The sequence below is a fragment of the Pungitius pungitius genome, chromosome 12, assembly GCF_949316345.1.
Source record: "Pungitius pungitius chromosome 12, fPunPun2.1, whole genome shotgun sequence".
Lineage (NCBI taxonomy): Eukaryota > Metazoa > Chordata > Actinopteri > Perciformes > Gasterosteidae > Pungitius > Pungitius pungitius.
Window position 1 is genome coordinate 7,377,915 of NC_084911.1, and position 17,572 is coordinate 7,395,486.

Sequence of the window (17,572 nt, forward strand, 5' to 3'; positions counted from 1 at the left end):
CATCGATCAAATGCTTTAAATATCTGTGACACACTGTATTCAAATTGTAAAAAAAACGTATTGAATATTTTGGTGTTGTGAGACAATAAGATCATCTGAGTAATTGTGTTCTCATTTATGCACTTTATTTTTTACATATTCTCTGTCTACGATACTGAGACATTAAATGTTGTGTACCTACCCACAGTGTCTTTGCCTTTGCACATAGACCCGAGGAAATGTTACTTCTGTTCAGAATGACAAAAGACTGTCCAACAATTTAGAAATAAATGTAAAAAATAAAAACTGTTTACTGTATACACAAGATTATCTTAGATGGAAAATTTCCTTTTGGAATAAAGTGAAATTCAGAATATCCAAAGGGATTATGATGTTTAGATCATTCCATCAGCCTCATCAGCCATGTCAAATTTGGATGTTTATCAATTTTGGAAGAATAGTGCAATAGAAGTTTATATTTTCCAATATTGTTGTTTATAAAAGTGTCATGAATTCCAGAAAAACCAGTGAAGATATAGTGACTCGGGCTCATAATGTCAGTAGGTGGGTTTAGAGGGCAAGGAGGGAGGACTCAGATGCAGAGTTAGCAGCTAGAAAGAGGACTTTAATAGTTAAGATTTCAAAAAATAAAACCACTCCAACCAAAAAAGCGAGAAGGAGGGAAGAAACAAGGACGAGACAGGGACCTTACAAAACACCAACACGAACTAGGAATTACTAGTTCGCTCGACCGGACCGGACCGGACCGAGCCGAGCCGAGCCGAGCCGAGCCGAGCCTGAAACACATGTAACATGTAATGATGCAACAAGAGACTCACAGGGCTTAAATACACAGGGGAGGTGCAGGTGATTGGACACAGGTGGAAACAATCATCGACACGGCAGACAATCACAGGGGAAGACAGGACAAGGCAGGAAGTGAAGTTAACCCAGGGACACAAGAGACATGAATCTACAAAAATATAACCGGACAAAACCCCAAACCGTGACACAGTCTAGGGGGAATAGTACAGTAAGTTTTTACTGAGGATGATCACAGAAAAGATGGACGACACGGCATTAACAGCGTGCTTATGTTAAATTAAATGTAATTTACAATGTGACTTAACGGGCCGCCCATTACACATTGTGTCCACTGAGCGTCCTGCCCGGTATCCCTGTCTCAGATGGAATAGACTCTGATGACGTCAGGACCAAAGAGAGCCTAAAGACACAAAATGCACCTAAATTATACTTAAAACTGCTCTTATCTATATTCATGTCTCTCGTTCTTTTGGGTTTGTATCCTTAGGGTTGAAATGCACTTCTTGTGAGTAATGTAATGTAATGTAAGGTAAAGGTATAAAGGAAGAGCCAAAGCGTCGTGGCCCGATCTCGCAGCCCTCCTTTTGTATTTTAGACCTGCTGAAATCCCATTAAAGTTTTATGGAACGTAATGATGCAATCCGCCACAGCAGGAGAACACCAGACTTGGTGCAATGCAATAACTCTGTGGTTGGTACTCTGGACATGACAGAGTGCAGCCACTGTGCAGTCATTTTTTACTTAGACAACCTCTAAGCAGAAGTTATTGAGGAAACACAACCTTGGCCTACACCTATCAAATATGTCTTTCTCTCTCTACCTTAAGAACATTCATGCTGCCATTTTTTGAATCCCTCCACTTTCCCATCTGTGCCCAATCTTTATCAGATTCATCAGCCACCTCCAGATTGGCTCTTTATAAGCTAAATAGATCCTGCAGTCTTGGCTCGTCCTCCTGCAGACTCTCTGATCAGTGAATAAAGATCATCTTTACTTCAGTGTCATGAGACTCTCTTAAAATGCTGCCTCCTTATGCAACTCCAAATGTTGTTGAACTGAAGCAATCAATATTTGGTTGAAGCGTAGATCTGCGGCTCTAATTGAATGGATACATCTACAGTGTAGGAATTACTTACTAACTTACTAACCGTTATGGAAATGAGGATCATTTTGATTACTAGGAAAATCCTTTGCTGTCCTACTGGGAGTCATCAGGGTTTCAAGAGCTCAGATGATTAATATAGACACTTTACAAGATCTTTTTTGTCTTAAATCTTTAATCTCTGTTCCCGCTGGATACTTCAGCACATCACATTCATTGGATTAAAGGGCTGATATCTCCGGATTGAGGGATTCAATCTCCAGAGGAACCTGAATAAGATGTGTTTCATCATACCTGGGAACCACTTGCTTTAAGTTAATTAGACTTGTACCTTGTTATGTAAGCACCTGTCGTAATGGGATCATTCTCATATTATATTTATCATTATATTGGTGATTAAGTGGGAGGAGCTCACACACCGATAACTATGTGAATCATGCGACACGCGCACATAGAGACAGAGAAGGGAAATCCTGGGGAGAGAGGACTCAACTAAGATATTTAAAGCAAACATATGACTTCAAAAAAAAGCCTTGACCAGGTTTCCCCAGTAAGATCCTGAAGACTTAACAGATGTCTCTCTGGCGTTACATGGATTTCACGTTTTAATATTGAGCCTTGAATTCAAAGCACACAATATAATTAAATGAACTCAATATACATTTTTTTATTCAATTTATTGATATTAAAGGTTTTATTTATTTATTTCAGTGGAAAATGGCTTGGCTTGGAAGCTCAATGTGTTGTCATCTCCACGTTGCAGGTTTCTTCAAGCGCCACCAAATTCGTAGCAGCCACAGTCCATGTGAACCTAATTAGGGTGAATGAAGCCCACAAGTGATACAAAGAGGGACTGAAGGAAATTGTCGGTGGGAAACAGGCTTCATGTCTTCCAGCTGCCCAGAAATATCAGGCAGGGTGTCATGCTTCCAGAGACACTACCCAATAGAGCTGCTAAATTTATTCAAGACGCTAACTGAATCCTTAATGAAATTCCCCACTTAAGCTTACTTTGGTGCGTGTTAATGTGTGTGTGTGTGTGTGACGGTTGGCAGCCGGGGCCTGTTGAGGTAAAAATGAACATTTCCCGCTTTCTGCTAACTTGACCGAACCAAAAGCATCTGCGAGTCCCAGAAAGCTCCTGCAGCAGTCCAGAGCAGGCTGCTGAGGATTTCAGATCAGAACACGTGGGAATGTCTCAGCAGAGAGGAGCGGAGCCATCAGCTCACGCTGCAGCCAAAGAAGCCACTGGTGCAGTAACTCTCGTTTTGTTTCTTATTGTGATGGTTATTCGTTCAATTGAAAATATGACAAATTTCTTTGCCTTTTTTTTGCATAGTGTGTACTTTTTGTGCTTTTAACCCAATAGTCCAACCAGACAAAGGAATCAAAAGAAAAAATAAACTTGAGTTGGAAAGAGTTTCCAACTCAAGTTTTAAGTTTTCCTTTGGGGCTTAAAGGAAAATCAGAGTTTGAATTCTCACCAGCACAACCACAGATGTACAGTAGCAAAACATTTTCGATATCCAGCAGACTGGAATTGTGTTTCTGGCAATCTCAGAAAAACCACAATTCACTCTGCTTCTTTGGCTCCAACCTGAGGGACCAACTGTCTGCTGCTCGGCGGCGGACAGGACTTTTTCAGGAGTTTTTCAGCAGCATGCTGTTGCTGGGTTGTTGTCAAACCAATTCGCAATAAGCCATGAAATATTCCGGGGGAGGGTGGGGAAATGCAGGTGAAAAGTCTCTGTGGATTTAAAAAAAAAAAAAAAAAGAAGCGATATTAAATAAAAAACAACCTGAACTTCTTGTATAAAGTAAATCAATACAGGATCTCCCCTCCATTTTAAAATAATCCCGCCGACCAAAATAATCATCAGCATATGTAAACATAATGAAAAATGTACAGATTAGAATCCCGACTGGGTCCAGCACCGTGATGTTCTGCAGTTGTGGCTGTGGTTTGTAATACGTTTTCTTACCCCATGCGTAACTCTGCTCTGCTCACCATAGCACAGGTCGATTCTTTTCTACTAATGCATGACTTAATTCTCAATTCTCTCCGACTCCTCTACAAACACACTTTCTTTCTTATTGTGCAGAACGTTTTGAACATGAGCAGAAATGTCACTTTATTGTTGAGGTTAGTGCTGCGTGCACATTTTTGGACGTTACTTTCTCAAACGTAAGGAACAAACTAAGAGTTGTTCGGGAACATTATGCCTTAAAGGGATGAAGAGCAATTATTTCATGTCATTTTTATCTACTACAAATATGTATTGCCAGAATACTGGAGCATGTGTAGTATCAAAAACCAAGAGAAGCGATTATATTACCCATTTTATTAGCTTCTGTGCTCTGGCTTCCTGTTGAATCATGAATATCCTTTGAAAACCTTCTCTTCAACCACCAAGCCCTAATTGGTCAGACACTGTTGTATCTTAAGGAGCTTAGCTTCTCCACACTGCCATACTAGATAGCCTCCACAAATCCTGGGTTACTTGAGGTTTTTAGAGTCTTAGACTCTTAAAAAGTACGATGGGAGCCAGACCCTTGAAAGATGGTCCTGGACCTTTTCCACAAAGATGACAGTTATCATCTCTGTGGAAAAGGCTCTCTGTTCCAGTATGGGGGGGGGGGGGGGGGGATGGAAGGGGGGGAGGCAGACGGACAAGACATTCCTCTTTGACAGGGCTTATGGGCTGGCTCATGGCGCCTACATACGCTGCTATAGGCCTGGATGCACTGAGGTCCTCTCTCCTCTCCTCTATCTCTGTGTGTATCAGCTCACGTCCCATCAACGGACACCGCTGACTTTGAGCACCTCCCTGGAGTCTTTTTGCCTTCTCGCCTCACAGGTTTCCAATGGATCGTATACTGTAAATATCCGAACCCTGTTCCTTCCTGCTGCCGTGCCCAAGCTGCCGCCTACTGCTATTAACCCTATTATCATTAATCACTGTGCTATTACCGACGACATAAAGACACATCGCGGGTGTTGCTGCTTCCCTGTAGTCTATGTGCGTCGTACTCGTTTCTATGGATCATGGCTACATCTGTATCAATAGTGGCTCCTGCAGCGGCCCTGACCGACATCCACCGTTACTGCTCTCTTTAATAGTTCTACTGGAACAGCTGCGATTATCATTAAGAGCAGTAATTGTTCTATAATTATAGTCATTACGTGAATGATTTCTGTCATGTGGATTGACTATGTTGTAATAATTAGTTCATTTTATTTATTTGTATGGTGCACAAAAGGGAAGTCAAGGTTCTTACAAAATGAGAAAAAAAATGCAATAAACAGTGCCAGTAATTGAAATATAGGCAAGAGCAATAGTATAACATTAATAAACAAAACAGAACAAATGGTTAACTAGTATCAGGTATAAATAGCTGAGTGTCTTATTAAAAGCTTTATATGCATGCATAATATAGCAGCAGAGTCTGTAGGCAAGTAATCATTCACCAAGGTTTCCCATAGACACATTGATCCAACCCTCCGCCTCCTGACTTCACCGCCCGGGTCATGTCCCACAATCCACTAGGTGTCAGGATTTGCTCAAACACACTGCACATGTTTGGCAAAAAAGGATGTCTTTGTTCACACAAACCTTCATCAGGCTCCACACACACTCAGGTCTGCAAAATCAACCATTCTATAACAGTTTTGAATGTAAAGAGTCACACTAATACAGATCATAATAATTTTTACTGGCATAAGGTGACAAACATATCTTTAAAGGAAATCAAGAAGAAACCCGGATGCTTCCAGTAAGGCCCAACAGGGTGTGTGTTTTGGCACGGTTTCCTCTTATTATCTTCAATTATAATGAAGTCATGTGCCCGATTGCAAGTAAGAGCTCCATGAAAAAAGACATTTTTACATGTGCTTTCAAGACCGGCCTTCAAGCCTTTTTCTAATTGGCCAACGTCTGACTTGCAAACTTTCTCACATGTGTTGTGTTGCACTCAAAAGACCTTGGCATCATTTGCATGGTCTGATTTTTAAGAGAATTCCCATGATAGAAGTCACTCTTCAAAGAGGGATCTTGTGGAAACTCAAAGGCCTTTTCTTTGGCATTTGGAATCCCCTTTTGACCCATCTCTTTATGTGGATGCAGGACAAAAAGTCCCACCGTACGATCTGTTGTCTGCGTGAACGAGAACAACATCTCCCACAGAAATCTCCTCTGAATTCTTGTTTGGTAAACAAACACACGATCATCCCCTTTTTCCAATGATTCAACTTGTTCCCCTTTACCCAGCCAACATCCTTGGACTGCTGCGTCTGCATCATACCGATTTTTGGATGTGTGTCAAAAAGAGGGACCTGACCGCAAAGCGTGCCGTTTTGCCTTTTTTGCACATCGCACTAATCCTGTCAGGCTTTAAGTAATGCGCCCTTTAAACCGGAGCACGGGATGTGCCCTTTGAAGTGCAACTGTCAGCTCAGGCCCCAGTTTCAGGTGTCCGAAAACGACCAAAATGGCTAAGGCTGAAGAGGTTAGCGTAGAGGCTGCAGTAGCATCAGCAATGTCAGAACCACAGTACGAGTATTTCTGCATTGAAAAAAGAGCAAAGAAACTGAAGCTTCTCTTGATTATTGGAAATGATGTGTTTACGCTGTTAGTCTTACTGGATTTGGCAGAGGTTTGATTGCTTCATACATTCCCTTGCAATGTATACTTTTCTGCAGATGGTTCTGTGTAAGAAACCATCTGGCCAGTAAGGTCATTGCAATTAAAGTGTGTGTTTCCACACATCTTTCCAATTTTCATGCTCTAATTAATCTTTTCCTCATTTTTTCAAATCAGAAGAAGCCTGACCAGATTTATCATGTCTATTTTTTTCTTATTACAACAAAATCCAGATTCATGTTAATCAAGGTGTAAGTGATCTATAAAGATTGGAGTACAGACTAATGGGTGGAGTTTAATCAGGAAACGTTTATTCCCAATAAATCAATCCTTTAACCACTCACACCTCAATTCTAGATATCAGATTTCAGTCAGTTACCTTCTGACATCCTGGTATATTTGATCTGATAGTGTGAGAACCTGGCATCTGCTGATATTACAGGACAAAAAACTGGTGTAACTTCTGTCAGCTTACTGCTAGCTTACTTGGAAAGAGGAAACATTCACTTTGTGTCGCGTTGAGACAAATTTCCACGGTAGATTTTCGCATTAAACAGGTGGCCATGACTCATAGGAAATGGCCCAATGGGTCTGTAAAGTGTAGCCACAAGTATAGTTTCTGATCTTAAATTAAACTAAAGTGTGTTTGACAAAAGCTTCACACCAATATAGTTGTTTTTTTTCGGAAGAGGTCTGAACAAGGCGATTTTAATGAGCCCGTACAGTGCTACACATTAAAATGCACATATCCATGATGATATCAATAATAAAAAATAGCAGGCTTTGAATCAATGCATCATAACTAAGCATTGAGCAGGAGTACAATTTTGAGTGTCTGCCTCCACTTAGTGCTTGTATTTCATATAAACCAATTCTTTTCAGGGACTGTAATATGCAGCCACGGGTCATTTTGGAATAAGGCAGTCAACAAATCTAAAGTTGTCCACTTTCCAGGGTGTTGATGTACTCAACTTGCTACTATGGTCAGAGCTCTTTTCCCTCGGGGCTTTAAATACACAATCCCTATTAACTATGATCCATTTGACGTCCCCTCAGAGGTTGGAGAAACACTGCTCTTGCTCAAACCCATGCGTCGACCTGATTACCCTTGACTTGGCAAAGTTGGGGGGCCTTTTGGAAACTACACTATATAGAAGGAAATACAGTGTGTCTGAAAGAATACTCTCAGGATTATAGTTAGATTTCCCTCTTTCAGAATTTGGAAAATGCCTGTCATTTGACCTCCATTCAAATAGTTTGAATTACAATGCTTTACCTCTCGTGGGGGCGTATTTGAAACAGCGTGGGTGAATAGTAGTGCGTGTGTATCCCGGGAAGCTTGTCCTAGAGAATCGCATCACCTTATTGTACCTGTGTGTCTGCCTGAGCCTTTGGGGGTTTTAGATAACAGGTTGGCAGAACAACCTGTACAAACTCCAGTAACACATTGATTGTTCCGTGGTTCGGCCTAGACTTGCCCGAACAAATCAACCTGTTAACTGTTTTTGTTTTTTTTTCCACATTTAAACGGGTAGGTGTGAGGATGCCTCATATTGTTTCACGCAAAACATGTCGCGCCCTTTCAGCTCAAGCCTCTGAGTCAAGAGTAGTATTTGTTAAATTGTTCTTTCTCGTCTGTCCGTCCTTTTTCAAACTCCCTTGTCTGTCTGTCTTTGTTCTTCATTGCTGAACTTCCCTCAGGAGAACGCTCCATGCTGCGGAACAATCACGCTGCAGGAAAATCAAATCAAAGGCGAGGGAGGAAGAATTCTCAAAACCCCATCGTTCTTCCGAAATTGACCTGTCGGGCCTCTTGTTCGGAAACGCGGGACGTCGCTCGATGGCCCATCTAATTAATTTATTGTTTTACAACAAAAAACGGTTTCTCCAGGAAAGGGAGCCACAGAAAGAGCCGGCGCGTACAGTGGGGTGGAAAATGGAAACGCCTCTCCCTGGTCTCTCCGTGCTCGGCGTCATCTAATCCACCCGCACACACACACTCTCTCTCTTTTTAGCCCCATCTCCGAGCAGAGGAGCTAGGGTTTCACACCGTGGACACCAGACAGGGCAAATGAGGTCTGGTTCATTCAGTGTTCAACAGAGGCTCTTTCCTCACAGCCCACAGCATCACATTCATGATTCAGATTGCTGTGTTTCTGGCTCAATACATTTCTTTCCACACATTTTGAGTTTATCAAGCTCTGAGTAATAAAGGGCGATACTGTGTACTCACCGCACTTCCAGTGCTCGGTATCATACCAATTTTAATTAAAATAAGTAATAAGATAAGAAAATAACGATTTGTATCTAGTAAAAATGTCATTTTCTTCTGTGTCAAAAGAGGTGACACTGTTGAATATTTATGTGTAATGTCACATACATGGTTTGCTTGTACAACAAAACCTTTACAATATACTGATGCAACAGTCCGGAACAAGATGAACTCCTTCTCCTGGCTGCCAGTTGTGTGTCTGGACGTGTGCGTGCAGGACTTAATCCGCACGTGCTTGAGAATGCTCGAAGGACTCGGTGGAGGTGAACGAGGGCTTCGGCTGGCGTTACTGCCGATGCCTTCTGGTCAGGGTCATGTCACCTGGTTGCCACAGTAACAGTGTGGTCAGGTTTTCCTGTAAAGAGTGGAAAAACAAAACCTCCCCCGCAGAGGGTTTGTCTGAGAGGAATTGCTCAGTTTGCTCAGGTGTTTGTGTTCAGCCAGTTTATCTTCCTCACATATTTTCTGTTACCAACACACAATCTATTTACTTTTCCCTTTTCACCTCTTTCCCAATGTAGGGCTTCCCTCAGAGATCTGTTCAACACCTAAAGTGACCTTTTGTTCGACACATGAATCGGAAAAAAATGTACTTTCAAGTTTCTCTGATTTTGTTTAAGAACAACCTACCTGTTCAGACATGTAAATCAACTGTAAACTGGTTTTAGTCTGTTGTGTGTTTGATGCTTTTGTTCTTAATCTTAATGTCCTTCTATAGGCTCATGTATGGCCACTTTGTTTATATGTATATATATATATATATATATATATATATATATATATATATATATATATATATAATATATATGTTACTCACACACTATTAATATTTCAAAGGAGATCCCCACAGGGGGAAGCTGTTAATGCAGTTCCTTATTGGGCAATTATTGGGCAATTATTATTTATTCTTTTGTGTTGTAATTCACATGCACATAACAGCCAAACTGCCGAATGAACCTACATTTTTATAGCTAATAAAAAGCACTCAGAGTGTTAAGAACAATAGACACACATGTTTATACATGTAGAATTTGATTGCTGCCCTTTGTGTCACATTTAAAATGTTCTCCCCTTTAACAATCTTGTCTTCAAGCCTCTGGACCAGCAGCTTATGATTCATGATAACCAAATACAAGACAGGAAATTATATTTTTTCTTTCTTCCAACTTTATATTCTGACATTGAAGTTTTTTTTTGTGAGCCAATGCCAATAACTCTGAATTACAGATGATAGACCACTCTTGTCCATACACAATTCAAAAGAGGGCGGATGGCTGATGAATGGAAGGAGATTCCGCATACTGGAGCCCGCGTGCAACGTGCGGCGTGTGATATCTGTATCTGTGATATCTGAAATGTTGTGATGAATGGGCATTTGAATGGTGCCTGTGTTATGTGACATCCAAAAAAGTTGCCCATTTGATTTCCAGGAAGGCCAGAAAAAAAGAAAATGAAGCGAAGCTGCATTTGATTCTTATAAATCTATATTTGTTGCATGACGTTTGGTTTCGTTTTACAAAAAGCAAAGTGGTGTCGCAAACCCATCGCTTATGGGAAGCATCTGGGCATCATGAAATGTTTTGAGAAAAAACTTTTGCAAGTTTTGCAACAGTTTTCCACGACGCGGGGACAGAGCCTCCTTTGATGCATCTCACCCCGAAGTCAGATTGGTGTGAAGGCATGAGGTCGATGATCTTTGAAGTCCGGTCTCAAATGTGCACGTCAGACCACCACGTACCTCCTGAGCCGCCCACAACAACGGCGGAGGGATTGGATCGTTTAATCCGACTTTTTACCTTAACCTGACTAAACACGACACGGTAAAGACGCGGAGTTTAGTGGAAACTAATTACCCGGCAGTCGTGGGCCACCAGGTGTTATCAAAGTGGAACAGAAGGGTCCCAGGGGCGTCACTTCCTATCACTGCTGCGGAAGAGGGGGAGACGAGGAGGAAGAGGGTGGGGGGGTCTTGCACACTATCAAATAAATGGAAACCAGTGGGGGGTTTCTCTGTCAGGTTTGATTGGAAATAATCACATTTAAAGTTCATTTTCAATATAGGAGACAGGAGTCTTATTACACTGAGCTTACTCACACAATTCCCGATGAGTGATTAAGAGTTAAATGTTCTGAATCCTGATTCATTTGTTCTCTCCAAACACACGCTTGAGCCGTAGAGGTCTCACCTCAACAGGAACACTCAGGGACACTCTGTTCTTTTTGAACAAGTTTTTTAAGCCCGGCTGACGAGGCTCGGATGTAAAGTCACGTTGCCGTGTTGTCACTTCCAATCACACACACACAGACACACAGACACACACACACACGTCAACGCTCGTGAGTTTAAGTGTAAGGTAAAACTGCAGCGGGGAGATCCGCGGCAGGAAGCGAGGGGGCAAAAACCTAGAAGCTGCCGGGCCCACGCACACACACGTATGTTGTTGAGAATGAAAAGGAGAACAACAGACAGACACAGAGACACGTTAAGAGGGGACGATTTGCATAGAATGTGGTTCTATTTGCTTAAGACACACAGCTGGTGAGCGACATGTGAAGGGTTTCCTGGCACACCACAGGATGACTCACACTTCTCAGAGGCCACAATCAATTCTTTGAAATGTTACTAAGGAAGTAACTCCCCTCCCCCCTCCCTCTTCTCCTCTCATTCATTTTTCTATGGTAGTCATTATATCATTCATGGGAAGTGGGTAAAATAAGCCGTGTAGATGGTGGCTCACCTTTCATTTTACCAGGAAGGGTGACACTGCATTTCTTTGTACGTCTGCAACTGTACGTTTGTCTTTTATATTTTCCTTTTTTGATTTTCTAGGATTTCCTATTAGGATTATAAGATATCCTCAAAAGTTACGCAATTGTGTTTTTCCTCATAATGTAAGTGAGGCAAGTTTAATAATAACAAAATTAGGTCATTGCAGCCCCACCAACACTGAGTGACTATTATGGAATATTTTGAGTACTTTTTATCACATTGACAGCCAAAACCCTCCTTGCCCACATGCAGTCAAAACGATACCAAAATGCACAACAAACTTCACAACCAAATATTGTCCCGGTAAACTCATCAGGGATCCGTTCTCTGATAGTTAGCAAGATACATAGGGCATGTCTATTGAACTTTTCTCATCAGTCACACTCACGAATTCATACATTTTTCAGCACATCCTATTCTAAGTAAATTGAGCAAATGGATTTCTGGTTAGAGGCATTTTGTAAGCGTTTACTGTAAATAATAACAAACTTTGTACCGGAATGTACTTCTAAATGCGCTATGTCGCAATATTATTTCCTGTTTTGAGCAAAATTTTGCATTTGTTACAGCAATTCCAGTTTCTGTTGTAGCACTTCCCACATGGATGAACATACGTGACGGCTGTAGGCCCCTTCAAGTGGATGAGAAAAGAAAACAGGAAGGCAGTGACCCACTGAGAACATTTTGTCATGAAGACTCATCTGGATAAAAAAAAATAACAACCACCATAAAACATCTTCTTAGATAAGCATCCTGGCAGGATTCATGTGTGTGTGTGTACACATGATGGGATGAGTGATGCATCCCTGTTTACAGTCACTACGTGTTCGTTATGACTGGAGCCTAAAACATCGACTTTATTCATCAACCGGTTTTATGGGATTCATCACCGCAAGACGTGTCTTCAGACTCTCTGATAAATAATTACCAATTGTACTAACAGACCCATTTGGGCCTTTGTAATATTGGGAGCCATTAATTAACTACACCTTGCAGCCAATCCATGCTGGTTGTAATTGTGGTATTCTTATGGTATACTGGGAATACAGCAGGAACAACCATCACCGACAGCGCAACGCAAGCAAGGGAGAAAAAAAATTATCCTTACACTGAGCAAGATTTTGAAAATAAAAAATATAAAAGAAGGAGGAAAGGCGGTGTGTTCTCAGAATCTCCATATATTAAACATATGAGTCAGGCAGCGGAAATTGAATTTGCCTTTGTGTATCCTGTCTTCCTCTGACCCGTGAGCGTGTTTACTTACCATCATCGCTATGGAAATAGCATTCAGCAGTTTAGATATTCAAAACACATCGCTTCATTTCCATCCATGCTTTTTATTTTCTCTCTTCTGTGTTACATACAATATTCAGTTACCCTGCTTGTTGCAAGGAAATGAGTCATGGCACAGTCAAGTCGAAAATATCTTACTCTGCCTCAGCCGATAGGTTGTTAAGGGAAAAGAAAAGCGTTTCTGCCAGTCTTTTGCATTGATTACATTATGGTTCCTCCACCTGGCAGCTCGTATGTTTTATTAATCTATCACATTCAAATGAAGCGTAGTTCCTACGAATAGGCCTCATTGGCATAAAACCCTCTGTGAACCCTTAAACTAACAAAGGGACTTCCGCTCGCCGCTCAAGACGATCCACAAGTTCTTGTTCTTAGAGAAACAAATACAAAAGTAAATATATGTCGTATTTTAATAAACATGAGCACATCGTTATCCGGCAGAGGCAGTACTTCCTAAGAAGGCTGACCAAATTTGGCATGCAAACCAAAATTCTAAGCAACTTCTACAGAGGTACGTCCTCACCGCATCATTCACCGCGTGGTAGGGATTCTCCACTGCCCAGGACGGCAAGACCCACCACACGCGTGTGATTAAAAAGAGCTCAGTTCACCTCAGGAGCAGCCTTACCCTCAGTAGAGGACATTCACTCCCCCAGGGTCACCCTGGGACAGCCCGCAACGTCCCCAAGGACAGAACACCCCATGCGAGGACTCTTCCTGCTCCGCCATCAGGCAGTCGAGAACAAAGAGACTACCGAAGAGGCTCTACCCGCAGGCCACCAGCCCCCCGCCCCACCCCACATCATTTGTGTTTATTTATAGATTTTTCTCTTTTGGTGTGTGTATGTTTTTGGATATTTTTCTCCTTGGTGTGTCATCTTAATCATCTGGGCGGAGGACATTGCGACTTTCGTTGTTAACACCCATCACATGACAATGCATCTTGAATCTTTGGCAGGCAGCTTTCCTCGCCTCATATTTCATATTTCACAGAAATGAATGTTTGAGGTGGTGAATGTACATTTTTCTTCTAGCTGTATTTGACATGGACATCAGAGCGGCATTAGAGTTGTGAGATACATTTACACCCAATAAGCAGATGCCCTGTATTATTATTTGTGGCAAAACACTAAGCTACAACACCTGTTCACAGGAGGAAAAAAATATATAAAATACATTCACACAGTACAAGTGCACCTCCACGAGTGTGTGAACACTGCTGCCTCTGTTTTAACCATGATTTAATGCCTCTGTAAAATACAGGGTGTTGCATTTTCAATTCCCTTGCACTTTACTTGAGCCAGCACATCAGGCATCAATGTTCAGAGCAGCTTTTCTCCTTTTAAAGGCTAATAGGAAACAGCATGCTTCACACTGACTTCCTCTGTTCAGTGAACTGTTTTTACTGTAAATGCATTAAAATGTGTATTGCTAATCGCACTCTGCCTCGCGATGGAAAGCACCAGGATTGGATCCATTTATAGTAGTTTTCCTACTAGGAAATTAGCTGAAAGAAAGAAAATATTTCCTCTTAAAGCCGGTAGGGCCCGTAAATGGAAGCTTTCGTTGTCACGGCGGTGACATTTGAGGGTGATTAGTTGTGTTGTGAGAGTCAGCGTGCTTTGAAGCCGGTGTGTGGGCTGCCGGAGGCCTGCATGGACACGGCGCTCAGGCTCAGCCTGTTGCCAGCACGCTGTGTTTCCATGGAAGTGTGCAGGAGCTGTTTCTGTAGCGTGCTCTGTGTTGTGTGGTTTCCTGTGACGCAGGAGATCTGGGTGTCTTCAACGGACGTCTCCATGGCAGCCAGATGTTTTTCCTGGGACACCGTTCGTGTTCCATCAGGCTATTTGTACTGAGAGCAGAGCACAGCGGTCGGCCTACACTTTTTTGGGATATTTCTAAACAAGGATTAGAACATTCTACGTCGTCTCTATTTCTTTCTTTGTCTCCCTGGATAAGAGGTCGGGTGGGTTTATGTGTTAAAAAGCGCAGACTTATCAGAGGGAAAATAGTAGGAGTGGTTTTCATCCCCAGATATTTTATGCAGAAAGTGTGTTAAGGCAGAGTGTGGGTTCCCAAGACTCAGGAGATTTATGCCTGCCATAACAAAGCAAAAAGACACCACAAAATGACCCCACTCAAAATTATTGTTGGCTTTTTTCATTTCGTAGAAAAATGTTGTTTTTTCTTTTTCTTTTCTCCTCATATTGGTGGGTGGTTCGATGAAGAATCATATGAATTGTTGGACTTTCTCGTCAGTTCGAATTGTTTTGATTTTCTGGATATAATAAAGACTTAGAGAAGAGTGAGAAGTACTCTACATGCAGGACTCTATCTAGTAACCTAGTATTCCTATTATATTTTTACTTAAATCTGAGTTCCTCTGCTATCACTGCCGCATGTCTGTCCATCCATCACATTGATTACGCTTTGAAAAAATGGATGGATACAGACAGCTCTTTACTAGGGTTTTTACTAGTGGCGGCTGGTCCATAGAAGGCAATGGGGCCCCACCTTGAGCAACAGAGAAAACAACATATATATATATATACAGTATATTTATACAAAAGTAATAATGTGTATTTGATACCGTGTTTTTGCATTGAATCCTGTTTTTTGGCAGAGATTTCAGTAATTGGCAACACTTTTTGCCGACTCATCATCCTTGCTGGTATTCATGGTCATTTCTGTTTACCGAATGACCTCTTTTACAGGAACACCCTGACTGAGTTCTGATTTCGGTTTGCTGTCGTCTTATCTGGAAATTCTTGGCTAATGTGTACAGACACGCACACACACACACACACACACAGACAAGTTCTCTCTTTATCTCTTTCACGCACACACTCAAACACAAACACAGTTGTCATTGTATTCTAAGCAAGTAGCTTTGTCTGCTGAATGGCTCAACTGTGTGTCCAATGATTAGATGGTTTCCAGTAAAGCGCTTGCTGCTGGCTCATTGTCCACATGTGATCCGAGAATGTGGCTTTGGCTGATTTTGTTATGTTATACAAATGGAAGAGTGCATAGTCACATCATGCAGACCATAAAATGTGTGCTGCCTGAGTTTAGCATTGTGTGTGCAATGTCATCCCATTGATTCTGTAGTGACTGCAATGTAAACTCATACATAACGTCGTGTTCATCCCTTCCCATGATATCACGATGCTATCAAAAAATGTTCAAACTCCATTAAAAAATCTGACATATTCTGAATTTTTCATAAAAATATAATAAAAACAAGCAATATAAACAAGCTCCATCGGGTATCTCTCCATCCATTAAGATTTACATATTGCAAGATTTCCCAGATAAGACAAATGCTGCTTCAACTCCGACTGTCTGAATCTAATAAGTTAATGATGATTTGAACATGAGCCTTACTGGTATTGATTTCATGATGAACTCATCATTCACATATCTGTCACTTACTGAGAAGAATTGACGCATTCTTCACCTGATAATGCAGGAAGTGGACAAAGAAAATGAATGTGCATTCTATTTACAACTTTATACCAGACAAATGATTGACCACCGTTGCTTCGATGGCAGTAATTTTATGGCCTGAGATGTATAGGGGAAGTGCCATTGAATTCCACGGATATACAGTAGTGTTCAGTCCAAACAGCAGATATGGCCTCATGTCACGTGTTTAAGCAAGAAGAACACACCTAGTGGTCGAAATTATAATACATGTAGAAATGTTTAGTGTAGAATTGTAGTTTGTGTGATGTAAGATTGTAGTTAGTACATTACATTTGTAAGTTAGACGAAGTGAATGCAATATAATCACATAAAAATGTATAGTTATGTAAATCACATAAATACATTACACATTATCACCCTGTCACAATGAAATGTTAAAACCTGGAGACAGAAGCTAATAGCTGTCATTTATGGATTTCTCCCAACTTTCTCCCCAAGAAGGGTTTTCTGGGAGTTTTTTCTCCTGTCAGATATTAGATGAGCAACTAGATGCGAGACAGCTGAGTGAGGCAAAGTATTGCACTAAATAAACTGTGTTAAACTTACGAAAAACTGTGATCTCATGTGTTGTGTTGTAATTGAAGTGTATTAGTTATAAGATAAGGACAAACTATGTATGCTGTGATATGTTCACTCAATGAGGCATGAAGGCAAATGTTTGTACATGGAATTTATTGGAATGTGAGAAAGAGATAAGGCAGAGAGGTTTCAGGTTACAGCAGCAGATTCACATGTGGATGTGAAGAGGATGAACCAGTTCAGTTCAGTTATTAAGCACTTTTGGATTTTTAAATTTGAGCCAGGAGACTCTTTTGGATTCATCATAGTGTGATTTACCCTCGAAGGCTTCCGAACCCTTAACACACGAGTCAGCAGGCCTCTGCTATGGTTTATAAGCCTCCATGCACGAGAATGTGCATATGTACAGTATATGTACATATCCTTTATTTATTTAAACATATTTCCTTTCACTGATAAAGACATGGACTGCAACAGCTAACTAATATCAATCAATATTAATAAATGAAAGACATGAGTTTGCTTAGCCTTTAATGGATCTTTCTGCCGTTTCTACTGTAAACAAACCCCACAGAAGGACTTAATAAAAGGACGTGTATGGCCATCACTCGGCCATGACATCAGTCGGATGTCTAGCGCATTCCATCGTGTCTATGTTTAAAACAATTAGCCACAAATACATT